General features: G+C 39.6%; 2 long non-coding RNA genes across 2 annotated transcripts; both read right to left on the minus strand.

Annotated features, from left to right (window-relative positions):
• Nucleotides 1-16,377: 16,377 nt before the first annotated feature.
• LOC306715521 lies at nt 16,378-17,337 on the minus strand. The gene is made up of 3 exons (XR_013767684.1): nt 17,233-17,337; nt 16,604-16,663; nt 16,378-16,471 (listed from the first exon to the last, which is right to left on the minus strand). It is a non-coding gene; the product is annotated as an uncharacterized lncRNA (long non-coding RNA).
• Nucleotides 17,338-18,486: 1,149 nt separating this feature from the next.
• Nucleotides 18,487-21,050, minus strand: LOC306715379. Its single transcript, XR_013767674.1, has 3 exons — nt 20,970-21,050; nt 19,957-20,014; nt 18,487-18,519 (listed from the first exon to the last, which is right to left on the minus strand). It is a non-coding gene; the product is annotated as an uncharacterized lncRNA (long non-coding RNA).
• Nucleotides 21,051-21,122: the final 72 nt, after the last annotated feature.

Here is a 21,122-nt window from a genome sequence, read left to right on the forward strand (position 1 = left end):
AAACAATGATGATCAAGAAACCCCGAAAGCAAAATCGACTGACCATAAAATTGACTATTCTCTGGGGAAAACCAAAATATTTCCACACCGCATGTAGTCGCCTTATTTGGGCGCGCTGGGGATAACTTCGGAAAATGTTAACTTGATCTACTTCAAATAACCAGATTAGATAACGAGTCAATAAGTCGTACTGTGTCACAGCTCATTATGCGGAAAATGATTATTCTTGACTGTGGGTAAGTTACCAAGTTAATTAATTATTGAACGGCATTACCGGGCTCAGCATGGACCAGTATTTCATGCAAGTTTTCAACAGTTTGATGCTTGTAGAAGTCCAGAAACAATGTGTTCTAAAAAAATGTTTAAATTAATTATACATTTCAATACTAGCATTACATAGAGGAAATGCACCCCGTGACCTAAAATTTACCAAAATAATTCTTCATAAGAGCCTTAAAAAGAGATTTTACCTTTATGTAGCGCAGGATACCGTAGATGACGACCACTTTCAGCGTTGCAAGATTAAAAATCGCAAAGGGAAAATGATTTTTTTTCCCCTCTTCCTTTCGCTCTGCCCAGGACAAACCGTGCCACCCTATTGGTCCGTACCACAGGGTCACATGAGCGACCAGAGGAACACGTGACCGTTCTCGAAATTATATGACGAAATTAAACCGACTGGCATCCTCAATGAGCACAGTTTTCGTTGCTGCGGTGCGATACTCTGTTTGCCATACTGTTTGGTGTCAAGTGTAAATAGGCCGTATGATGTGGTGTAATCTGGGTGACCATCACCCACCGCCCTGTCGGCCCCCCTTTCCTCGGCTGCAACAAAAGGGGGGCATGCCTAGTGAGGCACGAGGGCATCGTGGGGGCACGTTTGGGGATAAGGTGGTCTGAATCAGTCTAGCCTCCAGGGCGCTCGTCTATCCCAGGGGAGAGTCGAGCACCCCTGAAATCCACCATCGTCCTTGTCACTGTCAATAACAATCGAGACAAAACTAACCGAGCTACTTCTTCAGATAATCATAGATTCAAAACACACTGACGTTATGTGCCGTCTCACTCAGGACAGTTGAGGAACTTTTTGATGCAGCCAAACCCCTCAAAGAAGTAGAGGTCAAACCAAACACACACACACACAAACATTTATACATGCACAAAACCCCTACAGTGCACCAACAGTCTACCATGGCATGCATATCCTGCCCGGCCTCCGTGCTCCTCTGCTTTTTAATCTGCTGCTATCTGTGAGTGTGTGTGTGCAGAATTACAGAGCTTTGGAGGCATCCCATCCAGATTTTCCAATCCAGCTCAAATCCAGCCATCATGTCAGATGGACAGTTGTGTGCAGAGCTTAATCTGACAATATTAGGGTTGGACAGCAGTTTAAAAGGAAGCTGCCAGGGAAAGCAAACAGTGGGGTTATGCTGTTTGGATTAGGGGCAATGCAGACAATGAAGAACGCGTTTCACCTCCTTGGCGATTGTTTTCGTGTTGCATAGAAGCTCTTCATGAAGAATCCATACTTAGTCCTATATCAAACAAAACGATGGCTCTGTAACAATGCTCCCAATATGCATATGCTCTTAATTTTTTGTACCTATACAATACAAAATGGTAACCATGCCTCTACCTACCCACCCGACTGTAAAATGGCCCATGGGATGAACTACAAATAGAGCATTAAATTTGCTCCACATTGAATCATAAAAGGCAAAGGCAGAGTGTGGTAAAATAGAGCGCCATGTCAGAGGATATCTGCTTTGTATTCGTACGACACTGTTGGCTCACCCTCAAAACCTAAAAGCAAGACTGGTGGCAGCGCTGTGGAAAATACTAGTTTACATAACATCTTGTATAATTGAGTAAAGTCTAATCCTTATTAGTCCTAAATGCACTGTCCTCAGTTTTTGAGAAATGACTCATTAACTGTGAAAAGTTTTTTTTGTGGAGCAGTATTAATGGCCATAATAAGCCATCTAAATTAAAAAATTCAAATCATAAATAATTCTCCACTGAATAAATCAACAGTATTTGTGAGCTGAAGATCTCTATATCAGGATTAAACCTACAAAATATATATCTCGTTTGATGGCCAAGCATTCTCACTCAGGCTCTTTTTAACACTTCTTTAGGTCAAAGGTCAAACGGCTTACCGGTTAAGATGTGGGGAAGCTCCTTATCAGGAGAGAAGAATTGCAGTCTGGGATTTTAGGACCAAGATGGCAGATTGTGGGCACACTAATGGCTGGGGCAGCTCCCAGGGCCCTATAAGTTGACTAACCCCCCGCCCATGGCCTCCAGCAAGGTGATGAACTAGTCCAGCATGCACAGACCCCACTATTACCACCCCACCCTTACCAGAGCTTGTCCTCATAACCACCCATGTGTCCTATCAGGGTGCCAGGGTCCTAATGGAGGCAGAAGGGTGTGAAGGAGAGAGCGAGGTAGATCACAGTGACAGTCAATCCAACTGATTGTTGGATGCAGGAGAGTGGCGACAAAAGGGGTCTGAGTTGACCCCGTTAGTACCCATGTAGTGAGAAGATTTCCCATTCATGGAATTTCTGAAATTTTCATACCATTTTTGGAGGTGAATTTTAAATAGTAAAAGATAATTTACCAATGGGTGATTTTACAGTTAATTAAGTTGTTGCATACATAAAAATAATATTACAACTAGAAGATCGTGAAAAAGTCAGAACGCTTCAATTTATAAATAGAAAGTTATGTAAAGTAATGTGTGTTAAAGGGGGGAGAGACAAAGTAGGAGAGTGACGGGTCATATTGGCTTTTTCTGCCAGACTTTTCTCTCTGCAATCAATGTTGATTTCCATTAGTAACCAACAGCATGTAACCACTGAGTGTCCGAGAACTGGAGCATGGCCAGCCAAAAACAATTCAGATAAATTGCTTTTATGGGGTTCCAGATCATTTTCATTCTGCTGAAGTTATGGATGGGATCAGCGATATCCTTGTTACTATTCTGCCCTCGTCGATGATATGACTGATCTACACGCAGCTTTTGAAAATGTGGATCCTTGCCTGTAGAACCATAATCTTGAAATCTACATTGATATTTGAGAACATATGTTGGTAGATCCCCCTTTAGAAAATCCTAAAGGTAACCTTAGTCTGAAATGTAAACGTCGGTGTACCACAAGGCACTAGTCTGGGCCTGCTGCTTTTCTATATCTACAAAGCATGAAACTTCACTTCTATGTGGACGATATTCAACATCATATTTCTGATAATCCCTAATCCTAAAGATTGTTTGTGTGATTTGTTATTGAATGACAACAGTGTTACATCATATACCCTGTAAAGATATGACAAGCGTCTACATTGCAATTAATCATATTCGTTGTGTAGTAATTCCATTGTTTTAACTGAGACTTAAACCCCTGATCCTTTTGCCACAAACTTGCTTCTGTTATCACGCCGCTGCTGCACATAATTTAATTTTCAACAGATAAGTGATTAAATAAATGATTAGAAAGAGCAGACGGAGAAATAAAACTGACATTTTCAACAAAACTAAAACTTGTAAGCTGTTTTATCTCGTCTGCTACCAAAGTTTAATCTATCTTCTTGTTCCTGCAGTCTGGCTGCTTGAATCTGTTAAATGGTGGTATTCGTGTGGAAGCTGCTATTCAACATTAGCCCCATCTAATTACAAGACTCAGCAGAAGCCGAAAATAAATATGAACAATGTCAATCTCATGGTGGCGCTAGAGGAAAAGTCAGGGGTCATCCCTCGAAGGTTATTAGAATTCATACTCTGGGCACCTTCAGTGCATGTTCAAAATGTCATGACAGTCTTTGCAATACTGCAGTTGTTGGGATATAAAAATGCCTTTTTAAGATACACTCTAAGACCTTTGTCTGTATATTTCAGGCCTTTTGAAAAACCCACAAACTCGTCTTTAAGTGCATGACAACTGCTACATTAAACTACATAGATGTGATAGAATTTTCCAAACTCATCAAAAATGAAAGAATTCCACCAAGCTCTGCATAAACAAGTATTGTGGAGTATGAACATAGAAGTCAATGAACATAGAAAGAAGCTATATTTAAACATACACAAATGTATTTTAAAAGGAAATATAGAAGCCCATTTGAACCTTTTTTCCATTTAATAATCTAACCATCTTCTTTTGATGTTGAGTTTGTCCCCGATAGCCATAACTGCAGCACTCTTGTGTCTTGGGCACAATAAACCTCCCGTAAGCGTTCAGCGTGCTCTAAAAGCCCTTAACTCTAAAGCTGCTGCACACAAAGCAACTCCATGTTCCTAATGGAAAACATCCCCTGACCCTCTCCACAGATGTGGTCAATGCAGCCAGTAATGGGTACACGCTGCCTCCTGGCTAAAACCGATGATGAATAGACTTCTGTTTGGTGAGGAGCTTTGACTGTGTCTGACTCCTCCGGGCTCAAACACTGTGTTCCTGCTTTATTGGTGTACAAAGAAACAAAATACTGTACCATGCAGATGCGGAATGCAATATTTATTTATGAGGAAGTTTAGTTTTTTGAAGGGCCACCTAAGAAAACACATCACACACAAGAGACGATATATTACACATTGATGAGCAGAAAACACTGAGTCATGTAGGGATGCTGTATTCCCCATATTAATCCAACAAGCTGTTTTCTGAAGGAGGATGAATTAAATATGAAGAAATTGATTTTCTGGAGAGATTCTGAAGATGTTGTGGAAGAACATTTTGGAAACTTATTAGTAGTTCCACCGTTTTGCACCACTATAAACGAGCCTTTTCTTTACCGGGATGCTGCACATCACTTTGTCTATGTTTGGGCCTCTTCCTGCAGTGATGTGGCAGTGATTTGCATCAAGCTAATAACTACCATTAATTTAGTATTATAATTTATTTCTTAAAACAAGGAAAGATTAAGAAGAAAGTGGAGAAAATATGTACTTATTACCTACTTATGTAGGTACTTGAAAGAACATTTACAAAAGAATGAACATTTTAAAGGAAAATCTTGCAACTTACCTTGTTTTCAAAAAGTAAAAGATGATCCTTATATCTTCTTTTCAATATTTGGCGTCACCCACAGGTGGAGTGTGGTATTGTACCGACAGTTGGGCATTTTATCACGGGGGGGTCTATGGGGATTGGCTGGCTTTTGGAGCCAGCATCAATTGGCCATTTAAGGAACGGCAGTGTTTGGCACTTGCGTGGTGGCTTCATTTTTCAGACCCGGAGTTGTTGCTTGATCAAAAACAAACACCAACCGGAACCGTTTCTGGTTTTAGTGGTGTTTAAGCCTGCGTCCCTTACCTTTGACCTCACTTTTCTAGGGAGGGTCTTCTGTGTCATCTTCTTCCTTTAAAGCCCTATTACGCAATTATAATCTCATCTCACCCTTGAATCAAACGACTGTGTAATGTCGCTTGTAGCCCCAAACCCATTGATAAATGACACCCAACAACGCAGCGTTACGCAGCTTTTAGCAATTGTAAGTTCGATCATTTCGGTCCTCTTGGTTCTTCCTCTTCTGATGAAGCAGTTGCCGTTAAAATGCTCCACATTCACATTCATATTTATTATGTTTTCAACCGACATAGACTCACAGAGGTGTTAACAGTGACATAATATTTCTCAGGGTGTCTGCTTCAATCCCAGGATTATCTTGCTGGTAATACAGGACAGAACACTGAGTCGTAACAAATTCTGTACGATGGAAATCTATTTTAATTTACACAATGCATCGACTCGTGGGCTCCTCTGGAACAATCCTGATGGGATTCAGACTTGTACTGTCCGATGAGATCTGACATGTTAGGATGCCGGGCACATACAGCTGTGAAATCAGATGAGGATGATGAGCAAGGCAACCATGTGCTGAACTACAGTGATATGAGCCAGGGGATTATGGGTATGTTAACTGCAGGGCAGGCAGCGCAAGAATACACATCTGGGCTTTTGATGAGGTTTGATGAGGAATGAATCGATGCATAAATGAATGAATGAATGAGAATACACATAAACTCATGGATGACTGGTGCGTTGCAGCGGCAGAGCAAACCATTTTCTTAACTCGTCCAAAGAGTGCAGTGATAGAAATTCGACCTGACCATGCCAGAGGCTGGAGACGAGACGCACTCGCACACACATGGAGGAACATCACTGAACCTCAGAAGGACAGTTTTTGACGCTAGCAAAGTTAGAGGGCCCCGTAACACACAAACACTCGAGACGACCTCGGGGGCCTCAAGTAAGTGGAGTCGACTGAAACAGCCAGACTGCATTTATTAAATATTTAAAAGCTGCAGATAGATATCTGCATGCAGTATACATACAGTTTATCAGGCATTAATAATTAAATGCTAGAAATTAAATATAGTTTTGTAGTTTCTTACCAGGGAACCTAAATGGGAAAATGCTGGAAAATTAAGGTTATTTGGGAATAATGATATGCTAATTATAGTTTTTGTAATGTATGTTATAGTGCTGCAACTAATGAATGTTTCTAGCGATTCATTAATCCTCTGGTTATTTTCTCAATTCCTCTAAAACAACACAATATTACCAAAATCTTCAATTTGTCAGCATTTAACCTCATCACATTTAAGAAGCTAGCAGAGACTGTTTTGCATTTTTTAAATTTTAAACGATTGAAACAATGAATCCATTATCAAAATAGTTGCATGTTATTTGTTTTGTTCGACTAAATATTTCAGCATCAGGATTGATTTAATGAAGGTTATTGCAAGTGAGTTTGGTATAATGACAAAATGTTGTATTTTACTGTGTACCAAGAACCTCAGATTCTTCAAAAGAAATGCATAAATCGTGTGACCTCTGATATGAGAAACATCTGTTCGCACCCCTTTTCCACCATCAATCAACAATGCTTTCTTTTGACTACGGCTGGGATCTTTCCCAAAACTTAACCGTGTACTTTTAGATTCAAAATCTAGAACTGTTGATGAATTAATTAAGAGTTGATTCCATTGACTAACTTGGAAATGGAAGCAGTTTGCAGTCTGCCGTTGTCAGCATGTCTCCAATATTATGTCTTTTTTATCCGTTTCACATACTTGTGTGAAACTGTGTTTTCATTATCTACCAACAGTTTTTGGGATGTCTCTCAGTAAAAGTAATGAACTAGAGGGAGTTTAAATCGTCTTGGTATGCAATGAAGAGATGGTTCGAGGACTATCTAGATTAATCATGCAGAGCTCAGCTGGTTTTCTCAAACACTTTGAGAGTCTGATGCAGCCACAGGTGCCTCCCCCTCCCTCCTGATCGCCTAGTGTGTGTGTATTTGTAATATGTTGTCATAAAACCTTACTATAAACATTTAGGATATTGCACAAGTATCCCAAAAAGAAAAGAACGATAATGGCATCAGCAGTGATAACAGCTGAAAATGGAATGAAATCATAATAACAGCATGGCTAAATCCTTTGAAGAAGATTGAATGGTCTTAAAATTCAGTATGAAAGTCCACCGTTTTGGGGCTGCGGGGAAAATCCTCCTTTCTGTCAAGATGACAGAGTAAGAGCTATAATACATCTTGTCTCTGTCCTTGTTGCTAAGCACTCGTAGCTGTGCTGTTGCTAGCTGTCAATCAAACGGTTTGAGTGTGACTGTACGTACTTTTGGATTTATGGAGGGTTTTTTTAAGGTGTTGCTGCAGCATGGGAACCCACTGTGCTTAATGACCATATAGAGCATGTATATACAGTGACTTCTCTCTCTCTCTTTCATACTCCCTGTCTCTCCCACACACACACACACACACACACACACACACACACACACACACCGCCTCCTAGCTGAAGCTGCCAGTGTGGCAGAACCAGTTGCTTTGACAAAGGACACAAGTTCCCCTGGGTGTCAGTAGGACTGAAGCCTTAATGCCCCGAATATACTGGAAGTGTCACTGTTGACTCATGTGTGAGTATCTGCATCGAGTATGCAAAGGACCTGTGTGGCCTTCTTATTCTATACTTGTGAGGACCAAATGTGCTCACAAGCATAGAGAGGTGAGGGTTGGTTAAATGGTCAATTTTGGTTTAAGAGCTCAGTGTTAAGGTTGTGTAAAACATGTTATTATTCAAGGATCTATATATTTAAATATATATACTTTGTAATGTGATTTAGTGTCATGGTGAAGCAAATTGAAGGATTTTTGATCTGACCAAAAGAGAAAATCCCAGATTGAGGTATTAAACACTGATTTGACAGATGTGTGAATATTCTGAGAGATGAATAATTTTGAGTTTTAAACGGACAACATGACCAGTTTTGTGCCGTGTAAGATGGCGATCCTGAGTTAGAGTGAAGTCTTAATGAAGCTGAAGTTCAGTGGAGATGTGCTAAACGTGGTAACTCAAGGTCTTTGCATTTCTGTTTTATTCTTTAGTAGGTGTACTTATACTACAGTGGAAATACTCTTTAAACTTGATTGGACTAAAGGAACCCTGTCGAGTTTTTGACCACTAATGGCTCCCCAACTCTATTTTTTTAATGGAGTCTGGCACAGTGCTCACTGCTCATAAAACGCACCAATGCTCATCACTTCCAGCAAACTTCACGGAGCGAGGGCCAAACAGCATCTGAGATCTGTTTGGTTCAACTCCGCTTATAACCCAAGAACACAGAATCCTTCAGCTCATTAGCATGTTGTTCACTACCGAGCCTCTGCTGGGCCGGACCCTTTGGTTCCCTGGACCTGTTCCTCTTAGGCCCGTTTAGTATCCATAAATAAGCAACTTAACGTTTGAGAGGCTTTATTTATCAGTATTATATAGTTAAGGATCAAATCAAACATTGTTCTACTTCATCAGTCTAAATAAAGATTCAAACCAACTAAATGTCTCAAATCAGACAACGTGAAAGAAACCAGGAGCTTTTATATGTGCCAACATGACGTTCTGCACACTCTTCACAATGGCTCTTCTTTTCTCAGGCGTCAAACTACCAACCTTATTAGGTAAAAGCCTGGTGGCGTCCTGCAGCATGGACGTGGTCTCATGGCTGCAGCACCATATGTGAAGCTGCTCACTTAGCCTATGCGTGGCTGGCTTTCATAATTAGCAACGGAATTAAAAAATAAATAAATCTATAATTAGGCCTTGTGATTTCAAGCATTCCTCTCCCCCCTCAAGTAAAGATCCAGCGGTTGTCACGGCCGCATAAATGTGTGAAATATAAGAAAGAGAAGAAATGAAGATGCTGAAGTCATGTAGGGACACTTTGAATTAAAGCATCATAAATTATCTGTCCAACCTCAGCAGGGAGCGTTTCTGATGTGAAATGCTCACATCATCATGTGTTGTAATTTGCATTCACATCTCTGAGGGAGACTGTAAGGAAGCATGACCCACTCAGCTGTGGAAGATTGGAATGAAGCCTGCAGCTCAGTGCTTTTTATATAAGGCATTTGTTTTTTTAAAGAACTGTTTCAGGATAGCTCGCAAAGTGTAAGTTAAGATAGTTTGGTGGATGTTTTAGGAACAAATGTGAACGCTAGGAGCTCATGTTAATACATATTCGTTTGAGAGCTAGCAACGTGTTTAGTGTTCATGCTCCTCAGAGGATGAACACTGACTTTTCCTCTAGCGCCCCCCTGAGGTTAACATTTTGGGTTTTGAGTGAAATTTCTTGACAAACATGAAACGCATCGCCATGAGATTTGGTGCAGATGTTAATGTCTTGATGCAGAAGCTCTCATGTCCTCCAGTTTCCCCTCTTCATTGAATGCATCTTTGGTTATGACGGGGTGGACGCCGTTTTAAGAGGCTGCTGACGAGAGTAACATTCACCTAAGATATAGTGGTGTGTTCGTTGTCTGTTCACCACGATCAGATCAGTATCAGACTTCAGATGCATATCAGTTAATAATTGGATGTACTGGATGTGTGTGTGTGTGCTCTGCTGGAGGAAGAGTGAGCTGAAGTTCATTGACTCAAAATCTTGGTGTTGCCAAAGGACAAATAATTTTCTGCAAGGCAAGTTTATTTGTATAGCACATTTCAACAACAAGGCAATTCAAAGTGCTTCACATAAAACCATTCAAAGCATCAAAACACAAGGCAAAAAAGGAGATTTAAAAACAATTAAGGAACATTAAAAACGGTCATTAAACCCTAACCCTAAAAAGCTGTGTAAGAAATAAAATACACTAGTGAAATGCAGGAAATTGATTAATATCCTTGAATCTGCAGGCTGCTAGCTCCCCTTGGTGGAGGGAGTCTGTACACAGGGGCAAACATCTGTAATCTGTTTGTCCTCATGAGGATGTGGAGATACGAACGAGACACGTGAGCTGCACCAGGAATTATATCTGGTGTCACGATTACGATAATAAAACATGTAAACAATCTCTTAAAGACATTAGAAACGGTAAAATAATATATTGTCTATCAATTATGACTTGAGGGCTTTTTTCTTTCTGATTATCACACAGCAGAAAGACATTAGCATACCACAATAAACCAGGAAGTAGAACTTGATTTGGAGGAATTAAACATGAGCACAGCGTTACATCCAGGCTGGACATATTTTTGGTTAATGGCAAGTGTTATTCAATCACATATTTAAATTGATTAAATTCTAAGTAATTTTATTATATACATTTCAATAAGAATATCAATGGAGAGTAAATCAAAATAGTTTATTTTCTTTAGTTGAAATGGGCAATAATTAACTTTATTTAGCACTTTTCCTTTCAAAACAAGCAATAAATGTATAAATATAATTACAAATTATTGTGGACTGTTTCCTTATTTATATTTATCATTGACTTTTATTTTTAACACTCCTTTACTAATATGTCTGTCTGTGTATGTCTGTATCCTGAATGTTTTTACTCACCCATAATCATGTTGCCTTCGTGGATTAATAAAGTTGTATTGTTATCTAAAGATGTCCCTGATATTGTAAGATGTAAGTTGTGCAGCAATGATTTTTGGGGTAAAATAATCCTCAGAAGGACATGAAATGAAGGTATTGTGAGCTTTGTATCTGTTGTGCAGTTTGCCAGCTAGCTGGAAAACTTTAAACTTCCTTTTCTCAACTTCAGTGCATCTATTGATGCTTCCTTCTCTCTGCCTTTGTGGAGCTCAAACGTCCTTTTCACCTGCGGATGATTCAGCTTTTTCTGGGGGATCCCGAGGCGTTCCCAGACCAGATGGGTGATATAAACCCTCCAGCATGTTCTTCATCCTCGCTGCGCTCTGCCTTCTCCTAAGTGCCCAAAATAACCGCCACAGGGAGGCGTCCTGGTGTATATGGATAATTTATTTTATTTCTAGTTTATCTGTGACCCCATAGACTTCCAAACAAAGTTGGAAGTCTATGGAAGTTTAAGGTTTCTCCACTGTCCTTGGCCCTGTTTATGTGTTGTTTTTACAAGACTATTAGTAGATTCAATGTGTCATGTTTTTTTCACACTGAACAGAAAAAGTGATGTAAAAGTGATCTCAAATGCCACATTAAATATACTTTGAGTCAATATTGTAAGACAATAAAACATGAAAACTGTTGAGCCGGTTTTAAGTGTACAGTGTTTGGAAAAGTTACAACATGTCGGCACTCAAACAAACTCCGCATGCGTAATAACGAGGATTGATTTTTCTTTTGAGTGTGCTGTTGATGCGACACAGCTGCAAATAATTACAACTCTAACATTATGGGTGCTGGGAGACAGCTGGAGGACCATTATTGTTTGATTGACAGTAATGTCGTGAAGTTGCAGCTTGACATTCTGCATCATTCTCTTGTTGTGTTAAATTGTAAATAGTCTTGCTTTATTAACAAAAACTGCATAGAGATATTATCAAGTATATGCACTGTGGTGGAATGTAAGTAAGTACTGTACTTAATCACAAATGTGAGGTACTTTACTGCTGCTTTATACTTCTATATCTCAGAGGTAAATATTGTACTTTTTACTCCATTGAATTAATCTTAAATTGTTTGTTACTTTTCATACTTTAATGTAAGTTCATCATATGTTTTGTATGTAAAATATATATAAGGGAGCACGTAATACCTACATTTCAACATGAAACACTAACATTCCCTGACAAAGTCTGCGCAGACATCCCACCTTCATTTGACAAGACTAAAGAATCTGCTGTGCAACACCCAAAAGTAAACAAATATCTGACAAAACTCTCAGAGGACAGACAAGTGAGATAGCTCAGGATGATAGATGACTGGTTAGAAGACAGGAGGTTGTGGGTTCAATCCTTATCCTTAGACACGCGAGCAGTGACCGCTCAGGTTGTTGTCCGCCATCTTGGATGCGTCATCAGGTGAGCTCGTCCACCTGAGCTAAATAGTGATGACCTCACAGGAAGAGCGCGTCATTCATTGCGTCGTCAAAAACACTTGAACGTGTCACTCTTAATGTACATTTTTACTGTTACTGACTTTTCCACGTTTAGAAATGGACAGAAAGCTGAACAACATTGTAAACAATATCTGGTTGACCTAAACATGTAACGCACTACTGAAGGTACAAACTCATAACCTCCAGTCACTCATAACCCAGCCTCACTTGCGGCAAGTCGTACATCTTCATAGAATATTTAACTTCCTCATCTTTGCTGTTGGACTTTAAAATTCACTGCACCCCGGGATCGAGCCCACAACCTCCAGACTCCTGATCAGTCCTCTATCAACCTGAGCCATCGGATCTGACACGCTGACCTGCTGCAGCGTCACACTTTCATCTGCAAAAATAAACTATCACTCTTCTCTATAAAGCTGCTTCAGCTTTGTTGTCAGTGTTTCACATGTGTGGAGGAAACAGACTGGACCTTCCTGAAACACAGTTAGGGTTTCATCCTTTCACCTCATGTTGTCACGCACCACTTGTGTCGGAACTTTCACTCAAAAATCTCTGCACCTCACAAGGAGCGAGCTCATGAACTCAGGTCTTCTGAGCAGTCTGCTAACTGACTGAGCTGTTTGGTCACACCGCCTTCACTCAGCTCTGAAACACAGAAAACCTCTGAAAAAAACTAACATTTAAGCTACTTTCCAACAATGAGAGATTGTTCCTCACATTTACAAATAAAACACCAGATCACATTAGGAGTCATCTTCAGTTGTGGTGTCTCTAATCGGTGGTGGAAACAGACCGGACCTTCCTTACGAAGAGAAGAATGATAGTTTATTTTTGCAGATGAAAGTGTGACGCTGCAGCAGGTCAGCGTGTCAGATCCGATGGCTCAGGGTGATAGAGGACTGATCAGGAGTCTGGAGGTTGTGGGCTCGATCCCGGGGTGCGGTGAATTTTAAAGTCCAACAGCAAAGATGAGGAAGTTAAATATTCTATGAAGATGTACGACTTGACGCAAGTGAGGCTGGGTTATGAGTGACTGGAGGTTATGAGTTTGTACCTTCAGTAGTGCGTTACATGTTTAGGTCAACCAGTCAAAACAGAGGAGACAAATATGCAATGAAACACACATGAGTGTCAGATCAGATAGCGTGAGGTGATGGACGACTGCTTAGAAGACAGGAGGTTGTGGGTTCAATCCTTATGTGGTGCAGTGGCTTTTGAGGTCTAACAGCCAAAGGAAGAAGTCAAATATACCAAGAGAACAGTTCAAAGCGTGAGTGACGTGATTACCGAGTAACCGCGCAGCAGCAGAAGACGACGACGTGGATGAAGAGCAGAAACCCCGTCGTCCTCAGGCAACAACAACAACAACAACAACAACAACAACAACAACAACAACAACAACAACAACAACAACAACAACAACAACAACAACAACAACAACAACAACAACAACAACAACAACAACAACAACCTTTTTAATAAAAGAAACTTCCATAACCCTCTCCATTCACTTTTCTGAAAAAAAAGACAGACGTCTCGACTCAACCGGGGTAGTGGACATTGACGTCCTCACACAGGTGAGGAGCGAACCCAGGAACCCCGGGATCCAAACCGGGAACTGTGTCACAACACCATCAAGTCACTCACACTTTGAACTGTTCTCTTGGTATATTTGACTTCTTCCTTTGGCTGTTAGACCTCAAAAGCCACTGCACCACATAAGGATTGAACCCACAACCTCCTGTCTTCTAAGCAGTCGTCCATCACCTCACGCTATCTGATCTGACACTCATGTGTGTTTCATTGCATATTTGTCTCCTCTGTTTTGACTGGTTGACCTAAACATGTAGCGCACTACTGAAGGTACAAACTCATAACCTCCAGTCACTCATAACCCAGCCTCACTTGCGTCAAGTCGTACATCTTCATAGAATATTTAACTTCCTCATCTTTGCTGTTGGACTTTAAAATTCACCGCACCCCGGGATCGAGCCCACAACCTCCAGACTCCTGATCAGTCCTCTATCAACCTGAGCCATCGGATCTGACACGCTGACCTGCTGCAGCGTCACATATTCTTCTGCAAAAATAAACTATCACTCTTCTCTATAAAGCTGCTTCAGCTTTGTTGTTAGTGTTTCACATGTGTGGAGGAAACAGACTGGACCTTCCTGAAACACAGTTAGGGTTTTCATCCTTTCACCTCATGTTGTCGCGCACCACTTGTGTCGGAACTTTCACTCAAAAATCTCTGCACCTCACAAGGAGCGAGCTCATGAACTCAGGTCTTCTGAGCAGTCTGCTAACTGACTGAGCTGTTTGGTCACACCGCCTTCACTCAGCTCTGAAACACAGAAAACCTCTGAAAAAAACTAACATTTAAGCTACTTTCCAACAATGAGAGATTGTTCTGCACATTTACAAATAAAACACCAGATCACATTATGAGTCATCTTCAGTTGTGGTGTCTCTAATCGGTGGTGGAAACAGACCGGACCTTCCTGAACCAGAGTCTAGATTTGATCCCTTCTCCTCAGGGTGCCACGCGTCACTCACTGTCAGCTGCTTATCTCGGTGAGCTATCCCTGAAGCTAGAGGCCCGTATGTTCTGGGCTTTGTTCTCCACACTGCTGCTATATGAGCTTCTTCAAATCAAACTTCCAGACCGCGAGTCGAGAACCGGGCAGCATGAGAAAACCAGCAATGAAACACACATGAGTGTCAGATCAGATAGCGTGAGGTGATGGATGACTGCTTAGAAGACAGGAGGTTGTGGGTTCAATCCTTATGTGGTGCAGTGGCTTTTGAGGTCTAACAGCCAAAGGAAGAAGTCAAATATACCAAGAGAACAGTTCAAAGTGTGAGTGACTTGATGGTGTTGTGACACAGTTCCCGGTTTGGATCCCGGGGTTCCCGGGTTCGCTCCTCACCTGTGTGAGGATGTCAATGTCCACTACCCCGGTTGAGTCGAGACGTCCGTCTCCTCCCGGGTTTTCAGAGGAGTGAACGGAGAGGGTTATGGAAGTTTTGTTTATTGAAAAGTCAGCAAATTTTCAACTTTTGAACCACCCCCCACTCTCTCATTTTAGATCTCAGAGTAACCACACAGCAGCAGAAGACGACGGGGTTTCTGCTCTTCATCCACGTCGTCGTCTTCTGCTGCTGTGCAGAAGACGACGACGACGTGGATGAAGAGCAGAAACCCCGTCGTCCTCAGGTCTGGTCTGGAAAGTCTGCACTCATCTGAGGACAAAAGAAGAGAAGACAACATTAGAAATGACATCATACATGTATGACTACTACAACAAAGGTTATCAATGTTTTATATCAGTACATTTTTATGGCAAACTATATTATGACTATTAAAAACATGACATTTTGAATGAATACAATGACATTTTTATGACGGACTATACTATGTTGATTTTTTTAATAACATACAATACAATTTTAATTTGAGGACTTTTTTCGGCATACATTACTATGATAATTTTAGCTTGTTTTATGACGTACTATACTTTGATATCTTAATAGCAAACTATAATATGGCTTTTTTACGGCATACTATACTATATTATTTTAACTTTTTTATGACATACTATACCATCATCTTTTTGGGATTGTTTTATGACACACTATGGATTTGATATTTTATTTTTTATTTTTAATGAGATATTATACCAAAATCTTTACAACATACAATACATTGCCATTTATTTATGATATACTATACTCTTACTTTTTATGAAAATCTTTATGACATACTATACTTTGCCTTTTTGTGATTTTAAATGCTATATACTTTACCATTACTTTTTTGTGACTTTGACATTTTTGTGACATACGATCAAATCTCTTGACATTGTATTTCATGACTTTTTATGAAAGACATTTTTGAAAGAAATATTTCATAACATTCTATGTAATTCCCCTGGTTTCATTCTACACAAACTATTATTAAAAAAGGCAAAAATGCAATTAAAACATTTAAAAGATCAAGATGAAGAGAAGATTTTGCTTTACTGGTGTTTCCTTACTCTGCAGGTTGGTCCAGCATCCTCTGATTGTCTTGGACTTCGTCTCGGAGGCGGCTGAGCAGCTTCTCCAGCTGCTACTCCAGCACTTTCTGGAGGATGGAGACACAAACAACACATCACAGACACACAACCGTTCATATATAAGCAGCATGTGTTTCGACTGTTGCGGTTTACAGCCGTGTACAGATGGTGGTTTGTTTCTCAGGTCCATCTCTCCTCACCTTGATGTCCTCGTCTCCATCCAGTCTGCTGCTCCTCGCCCCACACCTTGAGTCTTCTCTCTGAGAACCAACAGAAGAAGACAAATAAAATGGGCTCTAATGTCAGCTTGAGGTATTCTGAAGTCCGCCTCAGTCCACAGGGAGGCTGTCACGGTAGACGAGCGATCGATCAATATCATGTCTTGTGATCGCAGCCAGCTAGAGAGACCAGATTCTACTGTGCATGTGTTGAACCCCCATGATAGATTGACATCCCCTCTTAACTCCCCTTAGCTGGCCTACAAATACGCGTCATTGCTGCAACACTATTATTCCATATCATTTATGAAGTACGCCCTCTAGTGTTCAACGCAAGGAAGTGCATCTCTGTGGATGGTTAGAAAGCCAACTCCGAAATAAGAAAACAAATATTAAACCGTCCAACTTTTCACTTGCAAACAAACGGAAAAATATAACTGTATCCAATAATCAAGACGAAATTAGCACAACATGCAAATATACCGTACATTATCACACAGCAAGATAGTCCACACACAATCCACAGGTGCCTTGATTAAGGTTAGCATCACCTCTGACAACAACAGCAGAACGACTATAACCAAAAGCCCCTGAATGTCATCGTAACTCACAGGTAACGTTAGCTGCAGGTCTCCCGTTTCCTCTGGTCCTCCATTCACAAACTGTCGACACGCGAGCAGTGACCGCTCAGGTTGTTGTCAGCCATCTTGGATGCGTCATCAGGTGAGTTCGTCCACCTGAGCTAAATAGTGATGACCTCACAGGAAGAGCGCGTCATTCAGTTGGTCTGTGTAACGTTCCTCTTCTTCTTCTTGTTGTTTTTAGGCGGATGGCATCCAAAAAAGTTGCATTACCGCCATCTACTGCATTGGAGTGTAAACCAGAAATATCTATCCATTTCTCCAAACAAACATAAAGAAATAAATAGAACAAAAATAAAGAAATAAATAAAAAAATAAAATAAAAAAGGAGCTATGTCACTATCGGTGCCCTAGATCCTTCCACTCAATCCAGTTTCTTTTAGATACTGTAGTACCTTTCCTGCCCCCAAGGTTAATGCATCCTTTAATTGTATCTCCTCCACTGCCAGGCTCCTCTTCAACCTGTCTCTCTCCACTCTGAATTTCTGGCAATGCCAAATTACATGCTCTACTGTTTCTGCTCTATTGCAGTGCTCACATAGTCCAGTTGGGTGTTTATTTATTAGTTGCATTGTTTTGTTCAGCCTTGTGTGTCCAATCCTCAAGTCTGGTTAATATATTTTCTTCTCTAGTGCTTCCTCTGGATGTCCTCCCTTTGCCAACTTCCTTCTGAATAGCATAAAGATGCCTTCCTGTGACTCCTGTATCCCACCTGTGCTGCCATTCCGTCAGTAAAGGTATTGTAACCGACGGCAAAGTACCGCCCGCAGTCACTCGGACCAAGATGAGAGACGTAGCTGTGAGGCAGAGACGGCTCTCCCCAGCCAGGGACTTGGAACAGCCCAGACCGATGGGCTTCACTGTGATGGGCCACACCTTAGACGACGGTGAAGGGATCAGAGGCAAAGATCGGGGCAGGGGTATTTAAATCCAATGAAAAGCTGGTGGTACTTAAAAGTTACAACAAGGAACTCTCATTTTGCTTTTATTTCCAGAAGCTTTTATTCCCCCCTTCCTTCCTCTCTCTGTAGGTCTGTTATTTAATCTTTTAAGTGTTTTCAGAGAAATGAACGGAGAGGGTTATGGAAGTTTTGTTTATTAAAAAGTCAGCTGCATAGCAAATTTTCAACTTCTGAACCACCCCCAAATCTCTCATTTTAGATCTCAGAGTAACCGCACAGCAGCAGAAGAAGACAACATGGATGAAGAGAAGAAACCCCGTCGTCCTCAGGTCTGGTCTGGAAAGTCTGCACTCATCTGAGGAGAAAAGAAAAGAAGACAACATTAGAAAATGCATCACATACATGTATTATATTATTACTACTGCAACAATAAATACAACGGTTTCATGACATTCTTTGACTCCTCTATGGTAGGCTATACTACATATCTTATGATGACACTTTATAATATATCTTTTATGGCATACCATGTTATTAATATTTGTATCATATTTTCATGACGTACTATATATCTTTTTTTATGGAAGACTATACTGTGACAGTATCATAACTTGATGATACTATCATGTTTTTGTGACACTATAGTGCATCTTTTTTATATCTTTATAGCATATTATACATACTGTCACATTTTCCCATGACTTTCTTTATGACACTGTATTATGAATATATTAAAGGCATACTACAACATACTATAACGACAGTTTACTAACGATCTCTAAAACTCTAAAACTAACATTGTCATGCAACACTTGCGCTAACGAGCTGTTTTGGAAGATTTAACAGGAAGAATCGGGCTTCAAATGAAAACGTTTAATTGTGTAAAAGAAAAGTAGAGTAAAGTAAATAATACATTAGATATAATAATATAGGTTATGATGTAAAGCAGTTAGAGGTGTGCTTACCGAACATTACAAACATACCTAATTACTGTTTAATGTGATGCAACTTCCACCATGAACACAAACACATGAAACTATGTAAACAAACAGTGTAATACCTCAGAGATCCAATTACAGCTTCTCACCCAGCATTGTATGTTATTTATACTATTCATAAGGATTTTTTATGAAACTAAATCAAGGATTTTTTATGGCCAACTATACTATGATGTCTTTTTGACATTTTTTGGTATTCTATATTTTGAAATATTCATCGTATTTTATGATATGTTATTCATTCTTTAGGTAATATTATCTTTATGATGTGACTTTTTCAAGATTTTTCATGGTACATTAAACTATGACAATTCATTTTATGACACTATGATATGAAGTTTTCTATGGCATAATATACGTATTTTAATGTCTTTATAGCATACTATAATATGACTTCTTTTATATACATTACGGTATGTTACACAGCTAGCTAGTATGCTACAAGTGTTAGCCAAATATGCAGCTGTACTTAATTTACAACACGAAATTAAGATTTCTAATGGCATACTTTAGTATCATATCTTTATGAATATATTTATAGCATATAATACTATGTTTTATTACTTTTTATGGCATACTATAATGTGACATTTGTTATGACTTGATGATAGTATTACTTTTTTGTGATACGATATTGTGTCTTTTTTTATATCTTTATAGCATATTATATACTGGAACATTTTTCCATGACTTTTTTTATTACACTGTATTATAAATGTATTTAAGGTATACTACAACATACTATAACAACAAGAAATACAACAAGTACTACTACTAGTTGATTTGATAATTACCAAATGTTTCTTCCACCAGTTGTGGTCTCCTGCAGGCTCTTCTTGGTCATTCAGCCTTCTGGACAGAAAACAGGGAATTGAACACGTTTACAAAACATATGAAGTCTCTTCTGCTCCAACGGCAGACTCTGACTCAACATTCTTAAATATACTCTTTATGACATATTTCATGACATACTGACATCTTTGATTTGTTTAATTAAAGTTTGATGACATCCTATGCTATGATGTTTTTATGAACAATATGACACTATACTATGACGTCATGTGCTTTAATGACTAAACTTACTTTTTTATGACATACTATGATGTTTTTAAGAGTTTATATAATATACTATATTATGTCTTCTTCATGACATTCAATGTGTCTTTGTATGACATGAATTATTAATGAAAGTTTTTATGGCATGCAACATGTTTAATGACATTTGTTATGACTTTATTTTGAATTTCTTTTATGATATACTATATTATGAGATTTTAATGGAATTTTGTAGGCCTATCATAGTATTGTTGTTACATTTTTATGGTATATTCTATAAAGATTTTATTTTATTTTATTTCTTTAAGCCGTACTATACTATGGCATTTTTATGACACTAAATTTTGATTTCAGGCATAATATACGTATTTTAATGTCTTTATAGCATACTATGACTTCTTTTATATACATTACGGTACTTTAAACAGCTAGCTAGCATGCTACAAGTGTTAGCCAAATATGCAGTTGTACTTCACACATAAGCCTGTAAAGAAGTACACAATAAAGATGTATTTATTCACCAATCTGTTATATTTTCCTTAACACCATACAGTAGATTATCAGGCAGCAACACAGTCCGCCTCTGTCTTTTTTCTTTCCTCCTGATGTTATTCAGAGCTTGTGTTTACGTTAGCATACATTAAGCTAATGCTAGCTAACTTAGCAATGGATGCAGCGACATGTGTTCGTATTTGTTTGTGTTGTTGTTGTTGTTGTGGCCGTTCAGCCCCTGATTGACATCGTAACTCACAAGTAACGTTCGCACGAGTCTCCCTTTTCCTCCGGTCCTCCATTTGTCTTTGTGAATCACAATTAAGCGAGAAGTAACCCGTCGGGTCGTTGTCAGCCATCTTGGATTCGTCTACTGGTCAGTTCGTCAACCTGAGCGAAGTCGAGCCTCGGC

Source organism: Pholis gunnellus (assembly GCF_910591455.1).
Source record: "Pholis gunnellus genome assembly, chromosome: 24".
NCBI classification, from domain to species: Eukaryota; Metazoa; Chordata; class Actinopteri; order Perciformes; family Pholidae; genus Pholis; species Pholis gunnellus.